Here is a 12398-nt window from a genome sequence, read left to right on the forward strand (position 1 = left end):
CAGAATTCCTCAACTCCCAGGAGGAGCCTCACAGAGATGCTGAGCTGTTTGATTTGGCACTACTCACAAACCTTGGCAGAAGATCAAAATAGAGGGCACAGGAGTGCAGGAAAAGCCTTAAGAAACTGTCTTCACTGTTGTCATTACTGCCTTCATGAATTGAAATCTCAATGGTAAGCATAAAGAAGCCGTAGATATTAACCAAGCGTGCACAACTCCAGCTTAGATGTGTAACACACCTTGGCTTGGAGAGAGCATGCAAATTTACAGCTTCATTTGCTTTCTCTTGAGTTGTATTTGTCTCAGCTTTTAAATAAACATACTTTCTAAGTATTTTTTGTCCCAGAGCTCTTGTGTGTAGGCATAGTGAATAGGCTAGACCTTGGCTTTGTACTCAAAAGATCTGGTCCCTGTCCTGGTGCTACCAGTTCTTAGCTGTGTAAACCTTGGGCAAGTTGCTGAACTCCTCTGAGCCTTGATCCACGTGTCCATTAAATAAATACTGCCGAGCCTACTTCACGGTATTTCTATTAGAAGCAAATGAAAAGTATATTTAGGATCATGTAAAAATATATAGAAAGTATACAGAAAACATTTGGTAAAATGCAAAGGGCAATACTGTTGTGAGAAATTATTAATATAATTAAGTAGAACTTTGCAGGAATGTTGTAAGACAGATGTGTTAAGGAACAGGTATTTTTAGCAATCCATTTTACAGTGAAAGAATATAATCCAAAAGAAAACCTACTAGACTGTTTTTGAATTTAAAATATAAATGTAGAGAAATGTATTAAAAAGAAAAGGAGGAAAGAAGGGACAAAGGAAGAAAATGGACACAAAATCAAGGAAAGCTGTGCTCTCTGCGCTGCTTGCATAACACGACTGTGCCATAGCTCATTTAGTTGTTCTTCTACTGATGGACTCACAGGTTGTTTCCAGTTTATCAGCATTACCAACAATGCCTTAATGGCTATTTTTATACAACCCATAATTGCTGGAGTGTCCAGATGAGTCTAATGAGATCATTTATCCTATTTCAAATCCTAGACCTGGCATCAGAAATTCCTTTCTGAATTCTTGTGTGTTGTGAGTACACTGAACAGCAGACATATTAAAAACAAAATAAGCTTTCTGAGAAATCGAGAGGGGCAAACAACCCTCTTTTACTCTTTACGCGTTTACAGAAACATTGAAAGATGAAAGCCGCCTCCTTTTATTTCACCCCGCAGTGGGCACAGAAATTAAGCTTTTCCCAGTCCGTCCTGTTGCCTCGCCCTTGATTTGATTTAGTTGTGGGGCTCTGAGGATGTGATATGGATGCACTGTTGGAAGCAAGCTGGGGTTTTATGTGTTTTTGAATGGCAGCATTTCTTTTCTACAAAAGATAACTTTGTGACAAGTCGCATTTCTATTGCACTGCTTTGAATTATGCTCTTACAGATTCATAGAGCTTGATGCATTCAGCAGAATGGATGTTTCTTTGCCCATAACGCCTTTCTGTACAGAGTACTTCTGAATATTGAGGGCTGCTGGTCCAAGGCACAGCCACGTGTAAACACAGAGGCGCCCCCAAGGAGCTCTGTATTGCTCAGGTAATGGTACAGAGGCCAGTTCTTTCTGGTGCCAAAGACAGCTTTTAGTGCCGGAGACACGGACTAATGAAACTGAGCTAATGAAATTGCTAAGCGTTAGAAACGGCATCTCTGAAAGGGGAGAGAACAGACAAGAGCCTCCTTGTTGTCGCTTGGCTGTGATTTGCGGTATTGATTGTGGCCTTTGGCTGGATCTTGAACTAAGTACAGCAGAGGTCCAAGTACCTTGACCTCCAATAGCATGTTAACTCCATCACAGAAGGAGCTGGCTTTCTGTATATGAAGAAATGGTGACGTGGAGGCCGGGAGGGAGAGCAGGCTGGAGAAGAGCAATAGAAGCCCATCCCTAGGCCAGAAGGTCAAAGGCCACATCCAAGGACCCAGCGAGGCTGCCTCCTAAGAAGGAGCATGCTAGCCTGCCCCAGCTGCAGTATTCTGTGTTTTTCAAGATGTGCTGTAGAAGATTCTAAGGCTGCAGGCAAGTCTTCCCGCAGTGGCGTTGTGAGACCCGTTGGGGCGGGGTCCTGTGGCCGGGGAGCCCTCCTGACCGCCTCGGCGGGGTCCAGGGCCGCATACTCATTCCTAAGTAATTTATGCATTTTTGCAAGTGCATAAATACTTAGGACTCCACTTGGAGTTACTGAATTTTCAAACCATCCAGGAGCATAAAGAATATCTATGAAAATCTATTTCACTTGCAGGACGAGGGCAGCAAGCCCCTAAGTGGATCAGTGGCCTCTGAGGCTGTTCATGCAGCAGCTTGGGGTTTCCATCGGCTCATTTCCCTTTGGGCGATGTGACAGTTCCTGACCCCTCCTCCTTCTTGTCCCTGTCCTCCTCATAACTGTCACCACCCTCATGGCCATGGGTGCCTCTGAATGTGCTCTTGTACCTTCAGCTTCACAGATACCATTCCACCAGCACTCCGCGGCAAGGACCTGGCACTTTGGACCTTGTTATATGATGACAAGAGCTCTGGATTTGGAAACAGGCATAGTTGGATTTAAAAACGGACTCTGCCCTTAATTTTTCTCTGAATGACGTTTGAAAGCCACTTTATTCCTCCGAGCCCGTCTATAAAACAGGGCATATCTGCTTTAGGGTGCCTATGAGGCTTAAATTGGGGGCGACCCCATTAGGTGTCTAGGGCCTGGTGCGTGGCAGGTCCTCCGTAAATGGGACCATTCCAATTCAGTAGGCCTGGGAGGGGCCCAAGAATCTGCATTTTAACAAGGACTCCAAACCTTCGTTTTCTCTTGTTACAACAGAGAAAAACAACAACATCCATATGGTAGGATAATGGTGAAGAACAAATGAAATAATGTCTGGAAAGCACTTAGCATAGTCTCTGGCACATGACAATGACCCAGTAAATTGCCAACTGCTGTCATTCCCCTTTCCCTCTGTCACTTTGTATAGCAAATATCCCCGGTTGGTTGGCTAAAATTGGCTCCTAAACAGGACTTCGCCGTATGTGAATCAGATGCAAATATTTAAAAATTAGAAGATTTCTGGATTCTTTCGAAATCCCAAGAGACCTGGCAACACCGAGCCTGCAACCATTTCTAGTTGCTGTCTCTGGACATTGGCTTGGATGAGCTTTAGACGTGAGCTCCCTGTTGAACCAGTCACCCTCCCTCTGCTCCACTTGTTTACATTTCTTGTTTGTCCCCTGTAGGCATTTGGGTTTGTAGACTCCTATGACAGGATCGAATTTAGCTTCTCTGTCTGGAGTTTTAGAAGAGCTAAGAGACTATCCTTTCATGGTGTTATTCCAGCTATTCTAGATCAATTAACCAGCTGTCCCCGGGCAGAGGCACGCCCCAGTCACAGTTCCCTGTGAATCTAGTCAAAACAATGGAGAGAGTAGTTTGTCTTTATAACTTTTATGCTTTAGTGGCATAATTTAGGATGAGTTCCAAGGGGTAGCAATATGAAAGTCGACTGAAATACTTTGCTAGGGAACCTAACCCAAGCTGAGATGTTGCCTAACAGAATCAAAGCATGGTTTAAAGTCAGCTGCTGCCTTTATCACACACTCGAAACTTGGCAGAGGAAGTTCTTTGGGTTGGGACCACATAAAAGAAATCAAGGCAAGTGAAGGATGGTTGAAGAGAACAGATGGACTTAGACATCTTACACCATCAGAGTGATGCTGTGACTTCCAACGATACCTGCTTGGATGCTCTGAAAGTTATTATCATCTTTGTATTTTTTCCCCTCTAGCTATGAGTGTCACACATGAAAAAAAATGAGGCAAGAAAGGGCTTTATACAAAGGTATTGAGGCCACATTTGTCAAACCCAGAATCCCACGCGGATTTGGGAACTATGTTTCAAGCTGAGCTCAAAACTTTCAACTCTCAAAAGTGCTACTTACCCAAGTGAAAGGCAATTTTCCAGCTCAAAGAAAGGCAGTTCTGCAAGGTTCAGGAAAAAAGGTCAGAAGACTCCTTGTACATCAATCAGCTCCTGGAAAACAACATGTCAATGAGTCAAGTGAACACGAATCAGGCACATATGGATTGAATTTCCCTCGAAATACTCCTGGGGTCCAAGTTGAAGGGGTGGAGTGGAGGAGGGGTGAGAATTCTTAGGAAATTCTAACATACTTTTCTGCAGACCCCAAACACTTGAAAATACTTCTAAGATGTCGACTGGCCAGGCTGCAAGTCCTGCTGGCCTGAGTGAATGTTGAGGCCAGCTGACCTTAGCTTCTGGGGATGAGCACACATCTGACAGCCCATATGACAGCCCGGGACTTCCCTGCCTTGATTTAAACTTCATTCCATGGCACGGAGATAGGGAGATCTGGTAGAGGGTGGCTTTGAAGTTCCAGGGAAGGGAAGTAGATTTATTTCAGAGAAAAAAAATGAACTGTAAGAAACATTCAAGGTTACCAGTCGTTACTGCCAGTAGCCTATGTTACTAAGCAAGTAAATCAATCCTTTCATTCCTTCTTCCTTCCTGGAATCCTAAGAAAGGCAACTGGGAATTAATATAGATGTGGGGGAGAAAAGCAAGTGCAGGAGAATTTTCCTAAGACCATTCCACATGGAAGTGTGAGGCGCAGGGGAAATATGCTTTATAAATAGAGGTTCTTATAGAATCTTAAGAAAGAAAATAATGTAGCATTAAAGTTTGTTCTAACACCAGATGCTAGACAATAAATGGAATGAGTCAATGACATTCAGATTGTGCATTTCAGGTAAGGTCCATATATGTGGGGACTATTTTAATCCGATTTTACGTGAAGTTGTAAGAAAACAGTATCAACAATAATAAACTAGTTTCATAACATCCACATGGAACCTACAATTGATTAGTGCCAAGTCCTTTTTTCAGAAAGTGTCACAGAAAACTTAGACTGGGAATCTTACATTTTAAACTCTTTAAAAGGAAACCTGTTGAGAAACAACCGTCTTCATTTTTGGTTTCCTAGGGCATTTCTTAGTTTAACTGTGATTTCTCTTTAGAAAAAGCACCAAACTAGAAACTTCTTGATGGCAGAGAAAACCATTATAGCCTCCCCATCCCCCCTCCTTTTTTTAAGGCAGGAGGTAATCAGAGATAAATGTTAATGGTGTGTTTTTTTAAAAAAAAAAACAACTAAAAAAAAAAATAGATGCACTGTCAAGAGAAAATTTCTTCACAATTGTCAAGTTGTGTAGACAGTGTTCAAATGGCTCATTCATTACCAGCAGCACCACCAAGTTGAAAACATACTTTTTCTCGTCTGCAGTTGATTGATGTCCATTACTCATATCAGGCTAATGGCACTTATTTTCCAACAGTAGCAAGTAATGAGTGACCTTGAGTGCATATTGTTTTCCTGAAAGGGTTTGTTGCTCGGCTTCCCTCATAAGCACCCCAAGGAAACAAGGCCCCTGTATTGGTGTTTTGCAGCAAACCTCATTTCTTTCATGGCTTTCTGTAAAAGAATTTGATACAGGGATAGGAGCTAACCTCAGTGAGTAAATGAAATATTGATCCATGCTACTCTGGCCTTGCCTTCACCTTGTCCCAGGGCGGTGAGTTACTGACTTTTCCGTTTTGGCTGTAATAGGAATTATTACAACAGGCCTGTGCAAGTAATTACTTGGCATGGTAAAAAAGGAGGGTCCATCATATATTTCTGTAGAGACGTTCGTTTCCATCAGCCTAGCAGTCTGCTTTTTTGGCTCTGTCTTTCCTACTCTTGATTCAATTCTTTTAAGCATCATTAATCACACTCCTTGTCAGCAGAAGTTTATCAAAAGTATTAAGTGAGCAAGGTTGCCTGGCCTCCTTAAAAAAAAAGCAGCCAACACGGGGCAGTAAATTTCAAAATATGGAAGGTTGGTTTTGTGATATATCTGAGTGTCTCTTCGGCTAGAATGAGCTGTTTGTTTTAGTGATAGATATTGTAGTTTGAGCTGTGATAGAATCCTTCTCAAGTTTATATGTCGTGGGCTATCGTTTATGAGAGACCATGTGTTTCTAAATGGTGAAGGTCATGGCTGATGGCAAAAGTAAAAGGAGTGGTGATTCATTAAAAATAGTTAATAGGGCCTGTGGCTGACAGGGATAAATAGGAACATGTGGCCCGCCAACCCACTGGCACCTAAATTGACATTGTGTTTTTCAGTCCCAACTTGCCACTTCCAGTTGCCAGACAGCTGTGAGCGGACAGACAGTAAGGCGAGATGGCCTCTTGTTAATGGCAGATGCAAAAAACCTTTTTGGAAACAGAACTCTAGGTAAGCCATTGAAATTCACTTGCCTTCAGTTCGGCTATGTCTGCTATTTACTTTTAAATTGTAACTGATTTTTTTTTACTGATGAAAATGTTTATTATATGAAATTCAAATAGCATGGAAACAGTGTAGAAAAATGAAAAGCTGCTCTATTTTATTGGAATTTTTTTCTTTCAAAAAATGATCTCAAGCAATATATGGCATGATGTTAGGATCTGATAAAGCTGAGAGGCAGTCCCATGCGTGTTTCTTATGTTTGTCTGCATTCTATCCCTGTTTGCTTGAGTCACAACTAAATTTTTTCCATTTTCACAACTAAAATGAAGCCCCCTTCCCACAAATCCTGTCTCCCAGAGAGAATCAGTTTTATCAGTTTGCATAAATCCCTCGTTTATTTTTCCTTACCATATTTATGTATGTATAGACATATGTACATTTAACTTTGCCATAGATATGAATATATATACATATATAAGGTAAAGTAATATATTCAATATAATTGAATATACATACAAAATATATATTTAAATATTAATTCATGTTATAATTCTTATTCACAACTTGCTTTAACAACATTCTAATATTTAAATGTGACTATTTGATTAAACTCATGAATTCATTCGTTCAGAAAATATATAGAATGTTACCCTATATAAGGCCAGAGGTCTACTTCCAGTTTGCATTCAGCATTCATCTAAAAAATGCCTCTGCTCCTGGTCTTAATATAACATACATTCTCCTTGCAAAACTTCCTGGCTAATTTGGAGACTCCTAAGAACTGAAAAACAAAAAGGATTTTGCTGATTAAGATCAATAGAGTTTGACGATCCATTTAAGAAGTGTAAATCAACAAAGGAATGCGTGTGAGTGGATGCGGCCCTTAGGCAATTTCCAAATGAGCAAGTATGGATTTTCTCTACATTACCTCTAACAAAGAAGATTTTAAAACAAAAGTGATTGGGGATCTGTTGGGTTTTTGCTATTTGGGTGATTTTTGTTTTTTTGTTTTCTCTTCTCAGTGAAAAATGGCACAGTGGCTGGAAATCATACTGGGAGGTAAACATCTTCACTTTTCACTTTAGATTGCCTCTTTTCCCTAGAAAAAAACAAATCATCTAGGATAGTCAGAGAGCAATCGCTGCCCCTGGATGGATGAGAAATGGTAATAACTGAGCAGCACTGGGGAAACAGTCCCTGACTTCATCATGCAAGTTTCAGAGCATAAAACACAAAACACAAAAACAAAACAACAAAGCGCTAAATTTTATGTAAAGATATTAGGTAGAAGGAAAAATATAAGTAGAAAAAACCCCCACCAAACTATTCTTTGACTTCCCTGCTAGCAACGAGAGCCTTTGTCTGCCCTGCCTGCAGCACTGAGCTGCCAGCTCCAGCCTGCCTGCGCTTGCAGTCTGATAGCAACCCTGCCCGCAGAGCATGTCTCGCAGAAAGAACCAGCCCTTTCCACGATTTGTACGAAGAGGTTGGGATTTTGCAAACCAAGTCCTCATCCTAAACTTCAGGTTTTTCATTTGGTGGCAGTTTAGGTTTTTGGGTCACAACCATGACAACAAACCCGCCTGGGCAACAGCAGCGCGTTCCGTTGAGAACTGCTCAGCAAGGAGACAGAACAGCGCCGCAGACGCGCGTTTACAGGGAAAGCACTCAGCAGCCAGGCAAGCGAGGGTGGGGCAATGTGTTGGGCTTAATTCAAGGCCAAGTGGCTACGGGCGTGTTTTTGGATCCCATCATCTGGAAGAAGGCATTTACGGCGGTTACAAATTGACTTTTTATGGAGAAACTAAGACTGTTTCTAACCTATTGCACTGATATTATATTTAGTTAATATTTTATGAAAGAAAAGTCCTCCCATTAGAGGTAGCAAATTGCTTTATAATTATAGTACTTCACAAGGACGGACTGCTTCATTGGACGGCAAAGGCACAAAATACAGTCTCCTTTACCTCGTAACTTCTCTGTGGAGTCCTTGTGGTAAGTGGCTCTCCCTCCCATGATTCTTTTCTCCTGATTTCAAATATTAGTTTAATTTGCACAGGTAATCATGCTGCATATTCGGTACGGGTTAATGAAATACTGAACTATCGCGGAAGCAGAGCTGGGGCACACCGGGGACCCTAGGTAAGCAAAGACACCTCTTTCATCTCCCAAACTCTGCTCTGACTCAGTGCCACCCTGACAGTGACTACAAGCCATTAAACACGATGGCTGTTTGGGAATCATGACTGTAATGAATTGGTGGGCAGAATCCCATGAAATTTTTATCAGAGAATATAGACTGAAAGGGAATGGAGGCTGGGTTATGTTTTCTTCCTCTCCTTTTTTTCTGCTTTTCTCCATAACCTTCAGTGAGGAGCAACAGAGCTGAATTCCTAGCAGACAAGGAACGTGTTGTATTTATTTTTGTATTCCAGAGAACATCACATGGTTGGTGGTGTTGCCACAAAAAAAGCCTTCCTTTGATTGAAATGTGCTGCGTAGCAGAGGCCCTGCCGCGTCCCATTAGCAGTTGTCATCCCCGGGCACGCTCATGGAGTCTTAGCCCGCACCTGGGACCCTCTGCCCATGGCCTTTCTCTGGTGCAAGAAGCAACTCTGGACCAGTGATGAATGGTGAATAAATACCTCTGTTCCTCACCCTGCAGGTTGGACATCTCAAGGGGGCATTCCACAGACTTTTCCAGAAGTCCCCGGGGGCACTGAACTCCTATTACCCACACAGTAATCTGCTCATAAATATTTTTTTATTGTCTTTTTTCTTTTTTTTACTTCCTTATTTCACTTGTTCAAGCCCCTCCCAGTACTTCCAGAGATCACATATCAAATAACCTACTTGCACTCAAATTCTCATCTCAGGTTGGGATTCTGGGAAACCCAGCCTAAGACATGCTGCTATCCCAGGACATCAGGATAATCAATTGATAAGAACTCATGGGGAGTCTTCTGCGTGCCCAGCCTTGTGTCAGGTACCATGGGGCTATTAAGCTATTTAAGATATTTACTCTTACACTGTTCAGAAATCCCTTGCAAATTAGGTTGGAAGATAAGGCATACACATTTAAAACAATTAGTGGACCAGACAGCATTATACAGGGCCATAATAAAGTGTAGTGTGTTTTACAGATAATTGGAGACAAGGGCAGTGGAGCAGTTTCCACATGTGCAGTGTGAATGAAAGTCTTAAGAGTTGCTGGACGAGCGGGAGGCGAATGGAGCTGATGTCGTGGAAGATTCAGGGAGGATGGTACACTTAGCCCGCAGGACAAGTAGATCCCCAAGCACGGGGTTCTGCATGCAGTGGCGGGGGGGCGGGGGGGCAATAAATGAATTAGCCATCGAAACTCACACGCACTATGCTTGTGTTCCCTTACTAAACCTCTGATTTTATATTATATAACGCATAAGTGCAATCGTGTCTTACATGCTGGGCTTTAATGTTAAGTGCTTGCCTTCTCACTTTTCATCTCTTTCTCTAATTCCCCTACCTTGACTTGTCTCTCACTTTTAGGAAATCTGCCATTTTGCAGCTGAGTGACCATAGGCAAATAATTTATTAAATCTCTTTAGGACCCTTATCTGTAAAATGTTCACTATGACCCTGTGGTTTATTTAATGCGTGTCTTCCCATGCCCAGAAAAAATAGTCTCAACCTCTCTCTGTTGTCTTATCCTCAGTCCTCTCCTGCATACTTTTATGGCTGAGCTCCTAAAAATATTGGAGTTGGCCATCTCTAGATTAGATGACACGTAAAATTCATTTTGAGTCTAACAAAGCGTATCGAAACAAGCAAAAGGATTTGGACCTAAGACTGTGTGGCCCTGAAGAAGTCAATCTCTCTGAGGCTCATTTTCCATTTTCAGAACACGAAGCTATTGCTTTTGTACTAGAGATAATTATTTAAAGCACTTGGCTCATGAATGCTCAGAAAATTGTACATTTTTCACCAACTGTATTGAGATATAATTTACATATAATAGAATGCATACATTTTAAGGACACAATTTGGTGAGTTTTGAAATGTGCACAGCCATGTGACTACTCCAATCAACATATAGAACATCTTTATCACCTCTAAATGTTCTCTCTTGGCCCTTTGCAGTCAATCTGCCCCTTCATCCCTTGCTCCAGGCAAGCAATGATCTGCTTTTTGTCACTATAGATTAGATGTGTCTTTTTCTAGAGGTTTATATAAATAGAATCATACATACAGCATGTGTTTTTTTGGGTCAGACCTCTTTTGCTCAACATAATGTTTTTGTAGTTCATTCATGTTTTTGTATATATTAGTGGCTTGTTTCTTTTGAATAAGTGGTAGATTCTGTTTTCCTACTGTAGCAAGATTATTATTCTTTTTAAGGGACTTTAGACATTATCATATTTTGCAGATATAACTGCAGATGGGTGAATTATAAATAGATTTAAATAATACCTAAGACAATAATATTGAATTATTTTTGTAAGAATTTATTATTAGTGATAATAATAGCTAACATTTATTAAACACTTATTTTGTATCAGACACAAAACAAAAAATTAGAGGTATATGAGTTATCTATTGCTGTATAACAAATTATCCCAAATTTAGCGACTTTAAACAAGAAACATATATTATCTCAAAGTTCCTATGGGTCAGGAATTTAGAACGTTCTAAAGTTGACGACTCTGGCTCAAGATCTCTCATGAGGTTGTGGTTAAGATCTTGGCTAGAGCTGCAACCATCAGAAGACTTGATGGGGCTAGCAAGTTGGTGCCAGCTACTGGCAGGAGGTCTCAGTTCCTTCTCATTTGGACCTTTCCAGAGGTTCTGCTTGAGTGTCTTCTCAATATAGATTACTTCCCCCAGAGTGAGCGAGCCAAGAGAGAGCGAGGGTAAGCTGCAATGCCATTTGTGACCTTGTCTCAAAAATCACATGCTGTCATTTCCCCATATCCTGTTAGTTGCATGGGTCAGTCCTATGCAGTGTGGAGTATGGCCCTGCCAGCACCTTGATTTTGCATGTCTAGCTTCCAGAACTGTGAGAGCATATATTTCTGCTATTTTAAAGCCACCCAGTTTGGGAAAATTTATTATAGCAGGGGACAGTTGTGGGTTGAATTGTGCTCCCAAAAAATATGTGCTTAAGTCCTAACCCTGGTACCTGCAAATTGACCTTGTTTGGAAACACGGTCTTAAATGTAAACAAATTGAAGTGAAATCATGCTAGAGATGGTGGTTCTTAAACCCAATGACTAGTGTCCTTATAAGAAGAGAGATTTGTAGACAGAGAGACACACAGGAAAGAAGACCACATGAAGACAGAGGCAGAGATGACAGGGATCCATCTGCAAGTGGAGGAATGCCAATGATTGCTGGCAACCACCAGAAACTAGGAGACAAAAGAGGAGTCTCCCCTAGAGACTTCAGAGGGAGTATGGCCCCGTGAACACCTTGATTTTGCACGTCTAGCTTCCAGAACTGTGAGAGCGTACATTTCTGCTATTTTAAAGCCACCCACTTTGGGAAAATTTATTTTGGCAGCTCTGGGACACTAATGCAGGGACTAAATAATATCATGAATACCAGGAGGTGGGGATTATTGGAGGCTGGCTACCAAAGGAAAGAATAACTTACTTTGATTGAGTGGTTAAGGAATGTGATTAAATTTAGGGTGATGCCCAAAGAATAAGAAAAAGGCAATGAGGTAAAAAGTAGGAGGGAGAGCATTTCTGGCAGAGGAAGCACCTTGTGAAGACCTAAGGAGAGGAAGAGGCTGGTGTGTTGCAGGCAAGGAGAGGAGGCCCGCCTTAGCTGTTCCCTGTTGGGTAAAGGAGAGAGGTACCCCAACCAGGCTGGACAGATGAGCAGAGGCCAGATCACACCCGGTTGACAGACCACTGGAGGCAGATGGTTTTTATTAAAGGGCAATAGAAAGTGTTTTAAACAGGGGAGTGGCATGCGTTTGATTTTAGAAGATGACTCTGGCTGCCACATGGACAATAGATCGGAGAGAGGCAAGAATGACGCGAGGCAAGGTCAGGCTCAATCAGTCTCTTGCCGAAATGGCCAGACTCACC

At 41.7% G+C, this 12398-nt stretch overlaps 1 long non-coding RNA gene across 1 annotated transcript; it reads left to right on the forward strand.

The window, feature by feature from the left end:
- The first annotated feature begins 6273 nt into the window (after positions 1-6273).
- LOC107531950 (uncharacterized) lies at positions 6274-7997 on the forward strand. The gene is made up of 3 exons (XR_001602670.2): positions 6274-6330; positions 7347-7383; positions 7870-7997. It is a non-coding gene; the product is annotated as an uncharacterized LOC107531950 (long non-coding RNA).
- Positions 7998-12398: the final 4401 nt, after the last annotated feature.

The sequence above is a fragment of the Miniopterus natalensis genome, chromosome 11 (genome assembly GCF_054644295.1).
Source record: "Miniopterus natalensis isolate mMinNat1 chromosome 11, mMinNat1.hap1, whole genome shotgun sequence".
NCBI classification, from domain to species: domain Eukaryota; kingdom Metazoa; phylum Chordata; class Mammalia; order Chiroptera; family Miniopteridae; genus Miniopterus; species Miniopterus natalensis.